Raw genomic sequence first — 15442 nt, 5'->3', positions numbered from 1 at the left:
AGGACAGAGCCCTGTAGAGCCCTCAGAGAAAGTTGGAGGGCAGATAAGGAGGATCTCCTAAAGTGATTAGAGTAATCAGTGTGATTAGAGAAGGAGAAGAACTAAGAGAGGACAGAGCCAATGAAGCCAAGGGAGGGAATGACTTCAAGATGAGCATAGTTGATTGTGTCAAAGGCATGTGACAGGTCAAGTAGGATGAGTATGGAGTACTGGTTCTGAGCTTTGCTAGGAAATGGTCATCAGAGATTTTGGGAAGAGTGGTTTCAGTGGAGTACAAGAGACAGAAGCCGGATTGGAAAGGTGTACGATGGAATTGGAGGAGAAGAACTCCAGACAGTGATTGTAGACAGCACCTTCAATAAGCTTAGAGATGAAAGGAAAAGGGAGAGGGAAGTGGGATCAAGGGTGTTTTTTTCAAGAGGGGAAAGACCAATTTTATATTACCATGGGAACAAGCCAGAGGAGAGCGAGAAATTAAGTAGTGTAAGAGTGCGGATAAGAGTGAGAGTGACTGTGAAAGAGATCAGGAGATGGGATGGGACACAATCACTGAAGCAAGTGGAAGGGTTAGAAGAGGAGAGGAGAAACTTCTGCCTCTGTGACAGGGAAGAAAGAGGAGAGAGCTATAAGAGGAGGAGAAGGGAAGGAAAGCCAATGGGAGAGGCAAGGTTATGCTGCATTTTGACAATTTTCTCTTGGAAGAAATTGGCATGATCCTGTGTAGAGAGAGAAGTGGAGCAGGAGGAAGGGAGGGTTGGAAGAGTGAATCAAAGGTGGTGAAAAGGCAGCTGGGATCATAGGCATGGGATTCAATTAAGCTGGAGAAGTAGAGTTGTTTATCTAAAAGTGCTTGCACCTCTCATTGATGGGATCCCATTGAAGACAGGACCCTTAAATTATAAGTGCCACTTAACTGGATATTTTAGGTATTGACAAAAAATTAATATGTAATTATAGAAAGCACTAAATTAGCCAAGCATGTGAAATATTTCCATGTCAGAGACTGATTTCACGGGCATACTTAGATATTTTGAATCCAGTACATAGCAATGAGTTTGGGAGGTGCAGCTTAGCGGATTACTTGCATCTGAGTCATAAAGGTTGAGTTGATTTTAAATTGAAGTCAATGTAGTTAGGCCAATTTATCCCAACTGAGGATCTGGCCCACATGCTCTGAATGACTTTTGTTGAATACATTATCATATCGAGGGAAGGCTGCTCATGCACAAATTGACTGATAATGTCTTATTTAAAGCTGAAATAAAAACTGTTTGATTGAATCTTATAAAATGTCACTGATAACATATATACAAAAATGTCATTTATTAAATGTTGGGTTGACACAAAGCCAGGAAAAACTCCATGAATGCTGATATATTCCAATACTGTTAGTGTTGGGAATAAAACAGTAACTTGGGCTAAAGAAAGATCTGCATCTTATGTTATCTGTGAATTTCATATCTTTGGCTGTGTGATCCTGCGTGGAACAATACACTCACTGGGGCGCCATGTGTGTGTGAGCTGGTTTGCCTGCACAGAACAATTTCCAGGATTGCAGCTTTGAAATGGTTTGCAACAGAGATTTTGTGGCACTATTTGTATAAAATTATCTTCCAGGTTCTGGTGAAACCCCACTGAAGACAATAATATTACTGTAGGGATGAATTTGTACCTTGATGTTTTGTTTATTCTTAAAAAAAAAGAAAAGAAAAGAAATTGCTTTTATGGAATAAGGAAACACACACAGTATTTACCTGAAGGCCCTGAAAGACTCTTTCAGAAATATGTGCAGAATTTGTGTTCTTCTGAATGCGTATGTGTGTCTTTACAAAAAACCTACTTATTAGTAACACAGTTAAATAAGTATTTTGGTATGTGAAGAAGGAAGTTCTTGGTAGAAGCATTATTTACCTTATAGGCTATAATGACTCTAGTTGGATAAATGCATAATTGGCTGTAGCTACAGCATTTTAAAAATGCATATTATTAATATTTTTATAATACTTTATATGGTACTTTTCGTCCTAAATAACATAGAGTATTATTCATGGGAGTAATCCCATTGAACTCACGTGAATAGTCCATTGAGTACTCATGTTAGTAAAGACTATTCACATGAATTAGAATTGTGGGGTCTGGCCTTTATTCTATACAGTAAATTTGTTTTCCACAAATCTGACACTCAGCATCCACGTTAGTTTTAAATAAATTAATTGGAGAGGAGATGAAGTTGTAAATGCTGCTCCTTTCAATTATAGTTCCAGTATTCTGAATTTATGAATATGAGCAGGAGGCCAAATAATTTAATCTCTTTCTCTCTCTAAGGAGCCTATTACTGTGGTATCTTACTGCTGATTTAAAGATGAGAAGATGCTTCCTCTTAATGATGCATCTTAAAACAACTTACTACAAATAGGGTATTAGATCCTGAGAACTTTTACTCAGGCAAGTAGTCCTAAATTACAGGAGGCATGTCACTGAACTCAGTGGAACTACACACCAGAATTCAAGTTTCCAGGCTCAGGATCTCAGATAAACCAATTGCTTGTATACCCATGTAAGATAGACATTTTATACTAAACATTCCACTTGCTGAATCAGAGTTTGTTGATAAAATCATTCTGTATTGTAAACACAGGTGTCAATGAAACTTTTCATTTTTCTAAGGGGTGGAAATAATAAGGAGGCACCCCTAGAAACTATTTATGTGCTGGCAATACCAAAACTATGGGGTTTCCCTCTGAAGATTTCAGTCCTCTCTTCTCTAAATATGTGGGTGTTTAGATGCAGGATTTGGTTTAGCCTATTATATAAATCGGGCCATCTATGGAATTCAAGTCCAGACCCAGATCCAAGTTTCTCTAAGATTCAGGGGTGTTCACACCCTGGGTTTGATCTTTACCCAGGCCCATCTCTACTAGAAAAAGTGACTTTTCCCACCATTTCAATGAGAAATTAAGCTTTGGACATTCACTTAGTTTCAAAATAGAGGTGGTACTACAGCAGAAATGGATGGTGTTTTAAAACACAGAGAGTTCGGCTGTACAGATGCTGTTCCCATTGAACTTAGTAGGAGTTGTACCTGAGTGAGCAAAGGCTGAATTGAGCTCAAAAGGGCTAAAAGTGCCTGATTCTGGTGAATCTGAAACATTTTGGTCAGTCCTGGGGCCGGTTTTGTTCAATATCTTCATAAATGAACTGGAGGATGGTGTGGATTGCACTCTCAGCAAATTTGCAGATGATACTAAACCGGGAGGAGTGGTTGATACGCTGGAGGGCAGGGATAGGATACAGAGGGACCTAGACAAATTGGAGGATTGGGCCAAAAGAAATCTGATGAGGTTCAATAAGGATAAGTGCAGGGTCCTGCACTTAGGACGGAAGAACCCAATGCACAGCTACAGACTAGGGACCGAATGGCTAGGCAGCAGTTCTACAGAAAAGGACCTAGGGGTGACAGTGGACGAGAAGCTGGATATAAGTCAGCAGTGTGCCCTTGTTGCCAAGAAGGCCAATGGCATTTTGGGATGTATAAGTAGGGGCATAGCGAGCAGATCGAGGAACGTGATCGTTCCCCTCTATTCGACATTGGTGAGGCCTCATCTGGAGTACTGTGTCCAGTTTTGGGCCCCACACTACAAGAAGGATGTGGATAAATTGAAGAGAGTCCAGCGAAGGGCAACAAAAATGATTAGGGGTCTGGAACACATGACTTATGAGGAGAGGCTGAGGGAACTGGGATTGTTTAGTCTGCAGAAGAGAAGAATGAGAGGGGATTTGATAGCTGCTTTCAACTACCTGAGAGGTGGTTCAAGAGAGGATGGTTCTAGACTATTCTCAGTGGTAGAAGAGGACAGGACAAGGAGTAATGGGCTCAAGTTGCAGTGGGGGAGGTTTAGGTTGGATATTAGGAAAAACTTCTTCACTAGCAGGGTGGTGAAACACTGGAATGCATTACCTAGGGAGGTGGTAGAATCTTCTTCCTTAGAAGTTTTTAAGGTCAGGCTTGACAAAGCCCTGGCTGGGATGATTTAATTGGGGATTGGTCCTGCTTTGAGCAGGGGGTTGGACTAGATGACCTCCTGAAATCCCTTCCAACCCTGATATTCTATAATTCTATGATTTTAAAGCAATCCCTTTGACCAGGGCTGACCACCACGAAAGAGCATTATAAATTATACTAATATAAATCGAGCTATCAAGTGATCCAAAGCCCATTGAGGTCAATGGGAATCTTCCCACTGACTTCACTGAGCATTGGATCAAGCCTGAAGTAAGTAATCACATTAATGTGTTGTGCCCTTGTCCTTCCTCAACCTGTCCCCTTCCTATCAGCTGTTACCTACACTCATCACATCACACTTAAATTAGTTTTCAAGCTCTTTGTGGCAATGGTATTTGATCTGTAATTACCTCACACACTGTTACAGTGCTGTGAAAACATCAATCAGTAATAATAATTATTGTTATCTGCAAAACGGGCTGTCAAGATGTAAGACGTGCAAAGGGCTAAAATGCATTTCCATGCTTGGAGAAGGGGTCACAGCTTTATAAGAGGCATGAGCACAAAAACTCCATGTCTTATCACCACATTCACTGTGTAGAGTCTTCTATTAGCTGTCTTAACCATCACAATGCCACAATGACCCCTGTTCTTCTCTCAGAAGGAAAGTATCCCCTCAAGGGCATTTAAGAATCTTTGATTTAAGGTATGAAATAAAATGGGGCAAATAATTCTTCAGGGAAAAAAAGCATATTTAATTCTTTGTTTGCCTAAATATTTATTTCAAACACTGCAGATTCACAATGCTTTTAATACTAATGTCATACTTAAAATAAATCACTGTGTACTTCCTGTGATCTTTTCAGAATGCAATAAAACAGATTGTTTTTAATGGCTGTTCCAGCAATGAAAAATATCTTTGTTAGGTGAAAACAACAAATTGATGCTTTTTCAATTCCTTTTAATGGCATGAGGATCTTTGCAACATGCTGTGAAAAATATTCTCTTAATGATAGGCCTGTGGCACAACTTAAGGAGTCATCAAGAAATAAATGCTCTGCTGTCTGGCTGGCAGCTTGGTGTCCCTTAATTGAAGTATTATAAGATTCTGTGCAGAGTAAAGCCTCCAGGGTTTTGTAGCTAAATGGCACGGACACCTCTGATGAGACATGCAGATGAAGATGTGTCAATACAATCTTCACCAATTTGCTGTAATAGCAGGGACTGATTAATTTTATAACCACGGGTGCTTCTATTAGCTAACCTAAGGAATGATTTAGACTTTATTAAGCGACTTATTTCTATCTTTTTCGAGAGACTTCTGCAATATAGTTTATCTCCAAGAGCTAGACAGCCACACATTTTTCTAATAAGGATTCTAGATGTATTATTAAAGGAAGGATCATGAGCCTGACTCAGTTTATATGCAGCTCAGCAGCAGCAGCTCTTTGTGACTCTCGGCAACTCGACTGTTCTTCAGTTGACTTGATATTTCTCAGAAAATAAAGTAGCTGCAGATCCTATGCAATTGAGATAGCCGCTCTTATATACATTTTTAATGTACAAAAAAGGAAATTGAAGCAACTAAATCAAAACTATATGGCTGTATATTTTTATCTTTTTTTTCAAGACTATAAAACTGCTTTAATATTTTATTATAATTGCCCATGGATATCTAACATAATTTGGTTACACATAATCAACTAACACTGTATATTTTAGTTCAATAAAACATGAATTACCGTATGTGAGTGGGCAATGTGTTCCGAGATTTTTCTGCACCGTTTGGCTTTTTCAATCATGCTGCATTTTATATACTGACCACAAACCCAGAAACGACAGTTGTAAATTCCCTGTGTGGGAAGCTAGGAGGAGAGCTTTTTTCTTCCCTGGAAAGAACGAATGTCAATTGATTCAACTTCCAATCCATTCTACATTCCTTTCAACTGGAAGACTGGTGACCACCACCTGTCCCTGTAGTTGGTCAGCACAGAGAACTCCCACTGAAGTCTGTGGGGAATTTTACCTACTAACGGGCTGCGTGATTTGCTGCTGTTTCCCATGTGGGACTCACGTTGTCACTGCCAATCTAGAGCTTCTTCCAGCAAACTAGAACCAGGACTTCACCATCATGAATATTAAGGGAATTCTTTACTAAGGTTATTGGACACTGACAGATCTTGTAATGCTCCCTGGATATTCAAGCTCTCAGACAAACCAATAAAGCATGAACTGCTCCCTGTCACCATACAGATACACCATCAAACATGGCCTGGATTAGACAGGCATGGAATGGAATGTGGATTACACCCCAGACCTTAGTTCCATTCCCACACAAATGCTTACTTGAACTAGACCTTACCAACAACACAAGGTTTGGACCACCTGAAACGCTGAGGAAATTTTGATCTGGATCTGAACTTCAGAACATGGGCTCACCTATTATGTACTAGATGGGCTGCACACACAAGCTGAGGCTCATGATCAAAGCTCAAATCAGCAAAATAAAGATGAATGTTGTTTCTGTCTTTTGAATTTAACTCTTTATTCCCCTTCCTGAATTACCATTTTTACAAATTTTATTTATTTATTTTGTATTTTGTGACTGGCTAACAGACAGATTTTTGTGAAAAAAATTCAGCCTTTTGTTTGTAAGATGTTCACTTTGGCTGTTCTGTATTGTTTCTGTTCCCTGATTGGCTAAAGAAACTTTTTAAACAGGACACTAATAAGTGATGAATAGTGAATAACACATATTCTTGTTTGTACATGAAAACTTTTAATCATTTTTATAACACGACTACCCGGAGTTATAATAATTAATGCTAACAAACATTTGGCAGGGATATGAAAGTGCATATTTCAGGACTTGAGTCAATCACTGCTAAAGACTAGTAGGATAATCTGGCCCTCATGAAGGTATCATCCCTCTGCCTATGTCAGGGTTCCTTGCACCTGCCTCTGTAGCGCCTTATGCTGTTCTCTGTCAGAGACTAGATACCAGACCAGATGGACAGAGGTCTGATCCAGTCTGGCGATTCCCATGTTCCTACTTGTGATTATGGACATTTGTACAAAGAACCATTTTCCAAGCGTCCATACAAACGGTTCACAGGAATGTTTGTGAGTAACAGAAAGAAGCCCTGTCATGTTCTAAACAAACAGCTGCTTGGAATTCAAATTAATGTTTGTGAACCCTGTTTTTGCCACATTTGATCTGCTCTCTCTCTCTCTCTAATCTATCTAATTTTCATTTTTCCCCCCTAACCACACCCCCCCAATCCCCAGAGTTTTAGACCTGTGATCATGCTGAATGATCATGTCAGCACTGTGCCAGAATGCAAACTGGAAAGATTGCTTTTTCTCAATTGCTTTTCTCTCAGTATTTCAAGTGTATTCACACTGAATATTTCTGCTAATTCAGATCACATTCCTGTTAAAGTGCATAGGAACCTGACCTGATGTTTAGGTATTCCATTAAATGCAGTTGTGGTATCTCTCTGTTATCCAGCCCATCAATTAGTTTTGCTTTCTCAGATCTTCACAAGGAAACTAGTCTGATGATGCTAAGGGGATTACAGTATGAAATACTCTGTTAGTGGGAAATGGTTCTCTTATACATGATCTAAACACATGTGCAGTGCACCCGGATACTTGAGTGATGGATGCATTATGCATTTTTGTAATAGTATATTAATTGCTACAAATATTCATAAAAGTAAGCCACAAGTGGCCAGATCATATTTGAGTTCAAATATGGTGCATGAGCTAACAAAGTACTTGTAATTCATGGATCTCAGCTTTCAGTGGACCTATCGCCCCTTATTGTGAATCTTCACAAAAAGAAAACTGAGCTCAGACGGACTCATCAGCATTGTTATCATTACAACCAGGAGCCCTAACCTTTGGAACAGTTTTGCACCTTACACTGATTGAACCACTAAGCGCTATTGATTTCAGCTTTCTAGAGGAAGACACTTACAGAACCTACAGAATATTAGGGCTTCTGTTCTCCTTGAACATGATTCACATGTGTAACCAGCATAAACGTCAATGGGAGTTACGTGAGCATATTAAGAAGAGATGTGCATTGCACATATATCGCATGTATATGCATAGAGCTAAATAATGATATTCATATTTGGGGCCAAATTCTGGAACTACAGCAAAATGGTGCAGATATACACACTGCACAACATACACCTGTACTCTAGTGGACAGCTCCATACACAGCCCCAGTCCACAGACATACCCAGGCAGGTAAATCCTGTGTATAAGATCACTTCAAGTTTAGAGAATATGTATCCATAACCTCGGACCACATTCCCTAATCACTTGGTGCCTCCCAGGAAAACCTCTCTGAGGGACCTGCGGAGGGATCTTTGCATGGGTTTTTAGGATGACTACAACAGGTGATCAGACTGTAGGCACAAAGCTTGCCAGCTTTTGACCTGTGAATGTGTGTTTCTGTAATGAGTTTTTCTGTTTTTTCGCTGCCTGGAATTATAAATTGAATAAACTCTAAATGAAATACTAGAGTAAAATCCCTTTGAATTGTTGATGCCCAGACTAGACCTACATACCCCTCAGTGGGCCAAATTCTGCCTTCAGTTGCTGCAATGTAAATGAGCACAGAACTTGACCCATTCAATCTAATTTTTCCACCCTAGTTTAGCTAATAATTAGTTCATGAAAATAAACAACAACATACATTTTCCTAAAGAGAGTCCCTTTCATTTTCAGTGGGTTGTATTGGCTAGATCTTATTTGTACACCCCGTCAGGAACTCGACGTAGTGGCATTTCTTTAAAAATAAAAGCCAGACATTTTACTAATACTATTCTGTTTTATGAAGAAAGACTGAAAAATCCACATGGACTGAAATATAACTTTCAGTAATATAATAACAGATTGCTAAATAAGAACATAAAATCGGCCATACTGGGTCAAACCAATGGTCCATCTAGCCCAGTACCCTGTCTTCCAACAGCAGCCAGTGCCAGATGCTTCAGGGGGAATGAACAGAACAGGGCAATTATCAAGAGATCCATCCCCTGGCATCCAGTCCCAGCTTCTGGTAGTCAGAGGCTTAGGGACATCCAGAGCATGGGATTGCATCCCTGATCATCTTGGCTAATAACTATTGATGGACCTATCTTCCATGAACTTATCTAATTCTTTTTTGAACCCAGTTATGCTTGTGGCCTTCACAATCCCCTGTGATAGCCATCTACCTCATAGCAAGGGGGGGGCATGTTGTTGTACTGTTTCTGGGCTCCTCATGTTGCAGTGTATGCCCCCTGAAGCATGGGCATATCTATGTCACCAGATCTGTTGAGGGGGCAGAGTCAAGGCTCTACCCACTCCATGCATCCTCCCCTTCCTCACAGTGGAGGAGATGGAACGGCCCTGCAGACCCTGCTTCCTCCCATATGCTGGAAGTGGTGGTATGGCACACTATCACAAGAGAAAAAGGGGGTGTGCCCTTGTGCTTGTGCATTGTACAGACTATGATCTGCCCCAGCATTTCCCGATCTTTTAACTCACTTGTTAGTTTACGCCCAGTTTGCAGATGAAGCAGCGAACAGGGGGGCTGGAACAATTTTTATAGTTGGGGTGCTGAGAGCCATTGAACCAAACTGTAAACCCTGGATATAATGGAATCCACTTCAAGCCAGGAGGTGTGAAAGCACTCCCAGCATCCCTAGTTCCAGCACCTATGGCAGAGAATGCACGCTGCCGTGCCAGATCAAAACATCTGATGTTACTGGTTTAGAGTCTGATCCAAAATTTACTGAAGTCACTGGCAGTTTTTCCCTTGACTTCAGTGGGCTTTGGATCAGACCCATGCTGAGGTATAAATAAAATAAAAAGCTCTGATGGTTATTATATACTGTTTGCATGGCAAATAGATTTTATATCCCCTGCTTTAAACCCTTATACAAAACACAACATGAAGTAGGAAGCAGGCCATTGCTCAGTTCGCATTGTGAAAAAGGAAAATAAAAATATCTACCCTAAAAATGAACATGATTTTTTTATATTATGTTTTAAGGCATGACAGCCAACCAAAGAGCTATTTAGTATGTTACATGGTTTAATAAAAATAACTTGCCTGGCAGTCTCTGAAAGCTTTTGCAGCTGCAGGGGTACTTCTTGGAAATAAATTTGTGTTTACACAGGTGCAGCCATATTTAACAATTTTTTTATGTGCAATGCAAACAGCTGCCTATCTGTTTTCTTTGGCAGAGCGCTTTCCAGTTGAAACAATTTGTATCAAACATATCTCTCTGTGATACCTATATAAACAATACAAAAAATTCCTGTACAAGGAAGAGTTTTCTCATAATGTATCTTTTAGATAAACTATCAAGCAGAAGCAGCTTGGTGAGCGTCTCCTTAGTAAAGCCTGGCCCATCATGAAACATTTTACATTTGAAATGATCTGGGGAGGCTTCTGAGGAAGTATTAAGCACTCAGTGTGATAACTCCCAGGATTTTATCCTGTTATAATCGAGGTGAAGGCTATTACAGCTGGCAAAGGAAGTTTGGCAAATTAGGTATTTTCCTTAACACAACAGTATATGCTGTAGGGCAGTATGTTATTCTACTTTTGGCATATTTTTACACAGGCTGAAATATTTGCCAAAATATTTAGCCTCAAGTCAACTATCCACTTTTTATTACATCATAAATGTCATGTTATATTTTTCATGTATCCATTGGTATGAAATTCTAACTCATTCAAAATCCCTATGATTTACATGAAGCTAGTACTCCAGTGATTTTCAAATACTTTGCAAATATTTACATTTTGAAGAGCTCTCCTATCACCAGATTTACACTTGTGACGTACAGTAGAAAGCTAACATATTTTAAATTAATGTATGTAGTCTGGGTTTTTAAAATACCCGTCCTACACCTTCCCCCAAATAAATACTATTAATAGGGAAGAAATAAAAATTAGGCGGAGAAATCTACCTTTTTATTCCTTCACCTATTTTTCATATATGAAGATTGCCTGACTCTCATTTGCAAAGAACAATGTTGAAGTTAATATGTGAATGGATTAATTCAAGCTGTATAAAAAGATGGTTGTCCATATATAAAATACAGCTGTAAAAATTAAATACTCCTTCATAAATAAAAAGAGTAAGTTAAAATGGTAATGCTTGTGCCTACAGAAGAAGAGTTTACACTGTTCTAGTGTTATCATCTTACTCATCTTGTTCTCTGTTTTAATGGCACAGGGCCCCATGTATTCAATACATGGGACCAATTTCATATCCAATTTAACTTCACTGACACTAAAATAGACAAGACTCGAGCATGCTGAAGGTGGGGGGAAAAGAAATGAGACTTCTCCTTCTACCGTTGCTGCAAATTCATGTGTCTAGCAGAATAATTTAATGGACTAAACTTTTTCCCGGTGTAACACCACTGACTTCAGTGGAGGATCCAGTACCCTCCTCTTGGGCTATACTTCCCCTCACCTGGAGTCATGCAGTTATTGGTTCTGCATAATAATAAATAACCTGCCTATTCACTGGCCTGGCCCATAACTCATCTCTATAGCTCTGTGCAAAGAGACTGCATGAAATTAAACTCTGTGCACAGTATAATGTGTGGGTTCCTCAAATCCTGTTCCAGCTCACCTAGTGGAAAAACATCATTTGATCTGTGGCCAGGTTTTTCAGTGGATTTGTCCCTGAGTAATCACAGTAAAATAAATGCCCTTTCCTTAGTCCTGTTTAACAGATGACATGGTCAGCTTTCTCCACAATGTATATACACAAGTAACTCATTAAATTAATTGGATTTTAGCTCACAAACAAAGTACTAGCCCATAAGGCTGTAAGTTTTTTTAGGCGCTCTGAAACATGTTGGCCCTTGAGCCAGATCCTTGTTTAGGAGAGCTAAGTACATAAAAGGTATACCTATATGTTAAATAGAGTTGTGCTGTGTGTAGGACTGCATGAAGCAATTAGAAGATAAAAGTCTTTGCAGGTATTTGTCTACTTTTTCTAATCTAAATTGTATTTAAAGTTTTAAACATATTTTGATTATTTGTTGCTAGATTTAAGAGACATGCTCCTATCATCAGGCATGCCAACATTCTCTGCTGTATTCAATTGTATAAGCTTTGTGGTTTCAACAGGGATGGATTTACTAAGTGAATGAGAAATCCACATACACTTAAACCTTTTACATTTTTGAAGTGGAAAATCTCGCTCTATCATTTTCAGTCCACCTGAACCCAGGTCTAAATTAGCACACTGCTAATTGAGAAACAGGGGGAAACTAGCATATTTGGTGTACAAGTGTTTCTGATAGCAGCTCTTTTCCTAATAAAGGGTCAATTATGCAACCGGTTTAGATAAGAGAGAAAAGACAGTGAAATGAAAGAGGAAAAGAAACATCACCGGGAGGGCTCATTTCTGTATTAGCTTGGAACCATATTATCCAGGGCTGTAATCTCATCAGATTTCACAAGTTGAACAGAGTTGATCCTCAGAGATCTGACCACCAAGGAAAAGCAAGGTACTGTAGAAAATATCACATCTTTATTTCAGTTAATACTTAACCAATACTCATTAGAACTGCTGGAGGTGCCCTTTTTCAAGCAAAATGCTAAATGGAGGTATTGATGTCTGCACTTTGATAGGGTACCTATCCCCAGTAACTTCAGATTCCAGTTTGGTTAATGACTTTGGGCTAGATCCACAAAGAGACTTGAGCATTATTTATGTTGGGCTTAGGCACATGGCCCTAGCCCTGTCTGCCTACCTAAATTCCCCCTGCAGTTTCAACTGGATACACTCTTTCTTTCCGGTTCTAATCAACAATACAGTGTTGTTGTGCCCTGGCTGTCATAATTTTCATGTTCCAGTAAGTGAAATGATGCCGGAACTATATATATATATATAAAGTTTGCAAAGCACAATGGCATTCTTTCAGATAAACGGTGCTTTATAAAGGTAATTTATTACTGTTAAACACCTTAATATTTTCATATTTTCTCATGGAGTCTTTCCCCAGATGTCTCATTATCATCTCCTTTATGGACTCCTTCATATGCCATAGCCTGAACCTCTGGGACACCGAAGACTGAATTGCAGTGACATGAGGGCCAGATCTTCAGCTCCTGTTCCAGCCATAGAGGAAGAACAAAGCACCAAGAAATCTGGCCCTGAAGTGGTGGCTGGAGACTATCCTGAAGTAGGAGAATCCTCTAGTGACATAAAGTCTTTGGAAAGTTGCTTCCTTAAATATGGTGCACCGAATGAGGCTTATATTGATGATATTTGTGTGTGGGCTCCTAAGTGCTATCACTATGCAAATCAAATAATAAATAATAACAAGAACAACGCTATTTACAAGGCCAAAATTACACCAGACAGGAAACATGACAATATGAAGAAAAGGGCAATATTCAGAACAATCTAGTAGATCAGTTCATGCTATCTGAAAGTTGTGTTACAGAAAAATATGATGGTCTAATAAAACTTCATAGCATTCTTTGGTAGAAAGTATAGCATGAGTTGTGTCCCAAGAGCTGAGAGTCTCACCACCCATTGTGGATAGTTGTCTGATAGCACACTCATTCCTTTCTTTGTTCCTGGCTTATAAAACAAGCTTCTTTCTGTTTACTCACACTCACCTCGCCTCACAGGAGATCTGACATTAACTTAGGTTGTGCTCCTGTCTCATCACCCTGGTAGACTTACTATAACTCAGCCATTTAACACATATATTGGACATTTCTACCAAAGAAGCCAGCAGCTCAGTCTTAAGATGGCTGCCAGCACTTTTCATCTGTAAATTTCAAGCCCTTTATAAATGTAAGTATTATTATGCCCATTTTATAGATAGGGAGACCAAGCCACAGAGAAGCAAAGTGACTTGCTCAAGGTAACATAGCCAGTCAATGGCAGAGTTGTATTCATTACTTCTTTTGCTTCGATCTTTTTGGGAAACTTCAGAGCCAACACATATGCAGTTATACTAAGCTGCTTATGACAAAGCTAGGTATGGTAATTAAGACCTGTATAGTTCCTCCCATAGTTTCACTTGGTCAAAGACATTAAGGAGGTGGTACTGAAATATGTTATCCTCCCTGAGTTTAGAGCTTAAATATCTCCTAAAAGTCAGGCTGGGCCCTTTAATGGTGGGGATAGCTAATGAAATGACTATCCCCACCATATTCTTTGTTAACAGCCTCCCAGTATTTTGGGGGAACAGTTCTATCACGTCACATAATTAGTCAAGAAGTTAAAATAAATCTAATAAAATATTAAGGCTTTCCCCACATCAGTAGTGACCAGCATCATCTTGCGTTCAATGTTTCACCCTAGGAAATGGTTATCTTCTAAAAAAAAGAGGCAATGGAATCTGCCACCCTTTCAGAGCTCTGAATGTTTCTGGATGTTTTACTAGTCACAGAAAAAAGAATCCTATTTGGTGCCTGGCACTGTCAAATTGATGGTGAAAAGGGGGTGTTTATACTAGAACTGGAAACTGAAGAAGTGCACAACAACCTTTTATAGTGGGGATAAGGTTCATTGGTTAGACTATACAATTTCTTTTCTCAAGTGATTATTTGTTTTTAGAAAGCTTTTGAGGAATTTACTGTCTTTGATCTTTAGAAGATGTGTGGGACAGAGTTAGTGGAGTTTGTGATCAACTCTGTAGCAGGTGCCAGAGTAAAAGCAACCCTTTTAGGGTGCATTTGAAACTGGTCATATTTTGTCTTTACTCTGGATGGAGTTACACAGCTACCCTACAAACAGAATTCTCTGACCACTCTTCTGATTTTAGAAAACAGACTTGTAAAGTTAGTTATGAGTGTCTCTTGACATCAAACTGTTCTTTACAATTTTTATTATGCAACGTGAGTTCTGATATTATTGTGTCAATCTGACTGTGATCCCAGGAACACTGCATTGTTCTGGTCTGTTTTTAAAAAGAAAATGTACATTTGAAAAAACAGAGTTGACAAGTTAAAAAAATGTATTTAAAAACATTTGAATAAGATATTTTAGTTTGGAGACATCTTGTCACCATCCGGAAAATTTACAACAGTCAGCAATATAAACATATATTTAACAAACTCCAGCAGCTTGTACACTGCAGAGTTCATCCACTCATTTCAGTGAGGCAGATGTTTCATTTTAATACTCTTCATACTATAGATTAGGATTATGTTTTTTTCTGTCTTTTTCTTTTTTTTTTTTGAAAAGGGAATAAACCTGACATGCTACTAATGTCATTTCACACTGCAGGCCAGATGGTGAAAAATGCAAGGGCTGCAACTCTGTTTATGTATGGGGAAAAAAGGAATTTTGTTTCTGAAAGACTTCCAGCTCGATCATTTGTTACTTTTATCTAAACACTAGATGATGAATAAAGTAGGACTATCTGAACTTCAAAAAGGTCCTT

Source organism: Lepidochelys kempii, chromosome 2 (assembly GCF_965140285.1).
Source record: "Lepidochelys kempii isolate rLepKem1 chromosome 2, rLepKem1.hap1, whole genome shotgun sequence".
NCBI lineage: Eukaryota > Metazoa > Chordata > Testudines > Cheloniidae > Lepidochelys > Lepidochelys kempii.
Note: the sequence above shows the minus strand (reverse complement) of the source record.